The sequence below is a fragment of the Mesoplodon bidens genome (genome assembly GCF_964165515.1).
Source record: "Mesoplodon bidens genome assembly, chromosome: 1".
Taxonomy (NCBI): Eukaryota; Metazoa; Chordata; class Mammalia; order Artiodactyla; family Ziphiidae; genus Mesoplodon; species Mesoplodon bidens.
In genome coordinates this window covers 40746801-40753108 of record NC_138176.1, presented here as the reverse complement: position 1 = coordinate 40753108, position 6308 = coordinate 40746801, and the positions used below count along the sequence as shown (strand labels likewise).

At 37.1% G+C, this 6308-nt stretch overlaps 1 protein-coding gene across 2 annotated transcripts in view; it reads left to right on the top strand.

Moving 5' to 3' along the window:
• Positions 1-222: 222 nt before the first annotated feature.
• A1CF (APOBEC1 complementation factor) overlaps positions 223-6308 on the top strand; it is an 84772-nt gene continuing 78686 nt past the window's right edge. For both annotated transcript variants that reach the window (XM_081250110.1, XM_081250109.1), the window contains exon 1: positions 223-303. The gene's annotated coding sequence lies outside the window, so the exon portion shown is untranslated. The remainder of the gene's footprint in view (positions 304-6308) is intronic.

Below are 6308 nucleotides of genomic sequence, written 5' to 3'. Positions count from 1 at the left end.
ATCAAAATAATATTCACGTTAATGATTTTTAATGCAAAATTCATTTTAATATGGTAAACAAATGACAACAGTAATTTTGTAGATTCTGCTTGGGTTGTAGTGACCCAATTATCTGGTCAAAGGGCTGCATGGATGCAAGAGACAGGGTGAGTTAAAGTTTAACATCCAGGAATTGTAAACCAAGCCTAAAGCCACTGAACCTTTGGAGTTTGATATGATGATTAGAGCATACCCAGAGTGACACGTTGAATTCGCCATAATCAAGGAAACCTTTTCCGGGTGGGGATCTCTGAAATCACTCAGGTATTGTCCATGTGTTTTGCTTTTTCTATCTCAACTGTGTAAAACTGTGCGGTGTGGATCAGTGGGAATGCAGTGAAAACAGTTTTTACCCTCTTCCACTATAGAGCTGAATTCAGAGATTTTTCTAGTTTGTTTTTATACTAATGAAGCCACCTGAAAACAAAAGAAAATTAGAATGATCATATAATCTCAAAATGAGATGGCAGCTGTTTTTGCTCCTTGATTTAATCAATTTCTGAGGGTTAAAAAAATTGTAGATTTATCACTTTGGGTATAAGAGTAAGGCTAATGTTTCTGAGAAATGTATTTAGCAATAGCCAGACAGCTGGGAGAGTTGTGGTTGACTGCCTGTCCTGGTCCTCAGATCCCAGGAAATGTAAAAGTATAATTAACAAGAGAAATAGTATTAACGTCACTGACAGATTCTGAGTTCTCTGTATAGGTCATAATTTCTACCATACTTTAGACTTCATATATTCAATTATCTTCTTTCCTCTCCTCCTTTATCCTGCACCACCACCAAACACACACACACACACACACACACACACACACACACACACACACAGTCATGGACAATGATTGGTTTGAGTATATTAAATCTCAACCTTGAGATGGCTAATTATTAGATCTTTTCCTTTCAGGATGGTTTGGGCAACTGTGCTGCAGTGGATATATTTCACATGATCATTTTGTTCACTCCAACAAGATGATTCACAATCAGACTATGATGGTATCTTACCTAAAAAAAGAAATCAATCAGGGCACTTACCAGGAATATCCCATTCCTCCTAGAAATCTCTTAAATACTCTGATTGAAATAGTTTTGTTCTATAATTACCAAAGTAAGTTCCAAGGAGAATGGGTTCCCAAACAAGTTTCTTTACGATGGGACTTCTGAGATGTGTATTGTGTATCTCCAAGAAGATGACTAACACACCATCATTTGTGCATTGTGCAGGATTAGTGTTCTGCAAAACGTGCATTAGCAAATTTAACTCTAGTTGTATACAATTTAAGATCATCAAAGATGTGGCGGTCTGGTCTGAAACATTCTTTTTTATTAATATATGCTGAGATGCATACAGTAGGAGCATAGGTCTGGAAATAAAAGTGAAATCACTAACTTGTCAAAACACTGAGGGCTTTCCCTGCTAAATACAGGTAATAGACAAATGACTTACAGGTTCATTTTTAAGGGCAATATTTTCTGGAATAGTATTGATACTGCCCATTTGAGATAGTTCTCACATTTTACTGTTTCAATTTATTATTTATCAAGTGTAAGGGAAGGAGAAAGATAGTTGTTGAGAAAAAAGAAATTAGTTGTTATGGGCAAACATAAAATGACATAGTGGATATGAAAACACTGAATATTTGGTTATTATTTCCAATTGGGCTAATACCAAGTTGCTTTTGTGTCTTTTCAAATATAGCATTTCCTACACTGTATTCAGTGGGAATTAATATATGTGGCTCAAAAAGAGGGATTCTATTGTCAAGTAAGTTGAGGAAATGGTGGTTGGACAAGTTAAAGCAGGTCTTGTTACTACATGAGTATTTTGAATAATAATAATAACAGACATTTATTATGCATATTGCCAAGTGCACTTCTAAGTGCTTTCCATGAGTTTATCTCAAGTTATTCTTAGAAGAGTCAGATAAGGTAGATACTATTATAACATTTTCCAAAATGAGAAAACTGAGGCACAAGTAAGTTACCTAATGGGCTGAACATCACCCAGTTAGGAGGTGGCAGAGCCAAGTTCCCCAGCCAAGTGGTCTGACTCCAGAGCCCAAGCATAGAACCATGAGACCGTCCTCACAATGACTGGAGATTTACTCTGTGTGTAAATACATTCATTCATCTTGAATATCTAGGAGAGTAAGCAATGTTCTGTTTCCTAAGCTTAATTTACAACAGAACATCTTCTTTCAGTAACATTTATTAACATCTCTCAGAAATGGTATTCCTCAGACTACAGATTAAGACAGAACAAATCATTTTTATAGCCCGTGTTCAGCATTCATAACAACCAGAATTGACTGAAACCATCACTATTGAAATCATCATGACTGAAAACCTCTTAGGTACTTTAGAGTCTAACCATCTTTCGTCAAACAGGTCCATGCTTATCTTAGAGACTTTCCAAATTAATTATAGACAGAACACTGGACTTTTCTCCTGACAAAGCTGGGTTGGACTGCTTGTTCACAAACTCCCTAGGTTTGTGACCCTGGGCATGATATTCAGCTTCCCTAAATCTCGGAATCCTCAAAGGTAAAATGGGGGCAAAATCTGTCCTGCAGAATTTAGTAAAGATTAAATGAGATGATAAAGCAAAATAGTTAAGCACAGTCCCTGGTACACAGGAGGAATTCAGCAAAACTCTTTTCCCTTTCCGTTTCCCTGTTGGTAAAAACCTCCAGAAAAGTTTCCTAAAACTTTCCAAACTTACCTATTAGCTCCTCTTTGTCAAAACAATGCTACTATCATTTAAATGAAAAGCTGTATGTAAACAATGAAGTTTTTTTGTGAGTCACAAAGTGAAACCCCATTCCATTTATTCAGAAAATAAGACAACTTATCATTCTCTTTTATTCTAAAAAAAATAATTTTTTCACTGAAACCCACAAGACACCCTGTCACAGTGTGTGTTCATTTCATCACACAGCCAGTTGATATTAAAAATCCGTTTCAATAACTATCTTTTAAAATACTGTCGTCCTACAGAAACCTGGGCAGTATGGGTAGTACGCTGGGTACCATTGCACAATGGTTTTCATTACCTTATGTGTCTCTAAATGACTCAATAAGTTCAAACAAGATGGTATTGATCCACAGAGGATAAACACCATTTTATCTTATTCATGGAAACAGTAACCAGGCTCTTCTAAAGTGCAGTCGTAACAGTCCAAACTCCCCCAGGGAAAGCATCTAGAAAACGAACAGCACGACTACAGTGACATTCTGTATTAGAAATCTAAATCCCATCTGCTCCTTGGCCTAATAAAGTAAAATCCAGGCAGTAATTAACAAATATTTAATTTGTTGCTGATTCGATCAGAAAAGCTGATTTATCACTTTATTCCATCAAACCTAACCCAACTAGGTTATCAGCATTAAAAACTATTTCAAATTTTTATTTTAATAAATTAGAATTTTGTGATGAATATTTTTGATGGATCCAAATGAAAAATTAAAATATTTATCTTTGTAAAAATAGTTGTCTTGACTAAAATATACCGGTATCTTAAGCTCTCAGATTTGATTTTCTTTTAAAGCTTGTTTTTTCCTTATTCGGATATATACGTAGAACTTTATATATGTAGGTATTACTGATCATACAGAAAACATTTTCCGGATTTGCTTATTCCAATAAGACTCAGTTCGTGCTAATATTAAGAGGAAAGTAATAATAAGGATTAGGATAACTCTCTCTAGTTTGCAAGGTTATGTACAGGGTTCTGCCCCAGTCAGTAATGTGGCTAAAGAGAATTAGCATATGACAATTTGGCCAGAAGGAATGACTAAGCCAGCAAACCGGTTTGCAATTCTATCAAAATCCCTCTTTCAAGGACATAGCAATGTCTTCTCTTCCTCTAGGAGTTAAAAAATGACCATTGTTTTGGGATGCCCAGTAGACTTAACACTAGATTTACAGAGCAAAATTAACTACCATGATACCGTATTTCTATAGAATATTCTAGTTTACAGAGCATTTTATACAGAAGAATTTAGATTTTTTTAATGCCAAATTTCTTCATAGTCAATTTAGTAATCCTAGTTTCTTCAAGGTAATTGTCATTATTCATCACTGAATGATGCTCTCACCTAGAGTTTATAAGCTTAGCTCCATTTATGTAGCAATAGTGCAGACTACGTAGGGAGCCTTCAACTACTGTCCTGGGCATTAACTGATTTGTTGATGAATTAAGAGGTTTGATGAAACTGTGAAGGAAGGATATAAGGATCCAGATGGAAGCTGAGAGGAGAACAAGTCCCATGCAGGTCCCAGAAGAAAACAACCCTAAAAAGATTTAAACCAGTGCAGATGCTGTAACTAAGATAGTGAAGGAAACAAAGAAGGGAAGATTCTATAACATCTCCTAAAAAACTGACAGAGCACTGGCAGGGCATTAGGTATAAACGCAATTGATTTTCACTTCTATTAACCCATCTGTAGTAGCCTTCTATCCAGCTTGTCTATTAGGTTTATATTTCGTGCTCAGCTGGGGCTCAGCTGGGGCCTTCTGCATGAATTGGCTTAGCCTAAAACCTGTGCTTACTTGCAGTGGAAGTCAAAAAGCAGAATCTGATACCACGGAGGAGAAAACTCTGTTGGCACATACAAATGCCCCCCTTAGGAACCCTCTTTCCAATCCTCTTTCCTGAAGAGCCCTAACACGGCCTCACAATTCAGGCATTTACTACCAGCCAATGGACACTGTATGATAATGATAACAATGATATTAATAATAGCTCTTATATCCTTATATAGCTCCTGCCGTATGCCAGACACATAGATTAACTCATTTAATCCTCTGGAATCTCCTGGAATTGGTACTGGTGCAATTCCATTTTTCCAGGAAAGAGGTGATGTCTCAGAGACATGAGACAAATTGCCCAAGATCACACAGTGAATCAGTGGTAGAAACAAGAGTGAACTCCAGGAGTCTGGCACATAGACCCTGCAAACAGAATAAAAATGGAACACTGAGAAGCACTGAGTCTTGGAGTTAAAAGGAAACGTTGAGGTCCTTTGATAGAGAAAAAGCTATATGAGTGCCCCAGGGATAAAAGACACTTTTTATTAGGGTAAGAACCCATGTGCAGGACTCCATCCCTCAGGCAGGCCCTTTCCATTATACCACCTCCCAAAGGACAGCATTTCTAATTCATCCTGATTCTCTATTCAGACTCTGAGAGAGAGATTAATAGGACCTCCACGATTATGAGGAAATATTCCCTTCACTCTGAGTGCCACTCTCCCTGTTACGTTCAGATTCAGGGACTGACACAGCCGGAGATGCAGTTAAAGAAGACCTCTCTTGTGAACAAAGAGAGACTGCCAGGCCCAGGTCACAGAGGAAATATGCACAGGCACAGGCCAGGAACACAGTGGCGTCACCTCTGAAAATACAAAGTAATTGTCCTGAATGACTTGGCTGCCTTACACTCGAATTCTGTTAGCGTCTGAAAAGGACATAGCACCTCCCACCTGGAGGACACACCCTTCTCCCCAGGGAAAGGATAATTGGGTTGCTAGGTCTCTGAATGCTAAGGGAATCCCATATTTAAACTGACCTAATTTGGAGCTTTAAATTGGAACCCAGATGCACCCAAATAGCAGCTCCATCAGCCTCAATAGAGTTCTTCATTTAGGATAAAAAGAGTATGTTTCCAGAAGTTCCTTTTTAAAATACAAATTAGTTGGAATACAGAGTGGGAGTGATCAGGGCGCTTTGAGGTGTTGACATATAGGAACACCGTAGCCTAAAATCACCTAGCATATTCACTAGTCTCATAAAGCCTTAGGAAAATGGTACTTAGGACAAGCAAGTTTTGATGGTGGGGAAGAGAAGACGTACAGGAGAGATGGCCCAGGGTGAAAGTGTCATGGGTAACCAGAGGATAATAGAAGGTATTTGAATGGCAGGTGTTTGTCTGATTTTTGAGAAAGAATTTACTTATTAAATAATTTTGATTTATTATTAAAGTCATTTGAGCATCACACTTACCAGGTACTAATTCCTCCACGTGTCTCTCTCATTTCATAAGTTACTTAATACAACTGCATTACTTACGTTGGAATTAATCAGGGAATGCCATTATGAGGTCCCAGAGGGTAATAAAGATAAGAGAAAAAATTACAATGTCTAGAAACTCTTATTCTTATTTGCCTTTCAAAATAAGCCATAAGATCAAATATTTACTATAATAATAATAATTTAGTTTATTACTTCCAATAATAATAATTCAATATTTCAAAGTATTCCCCAAA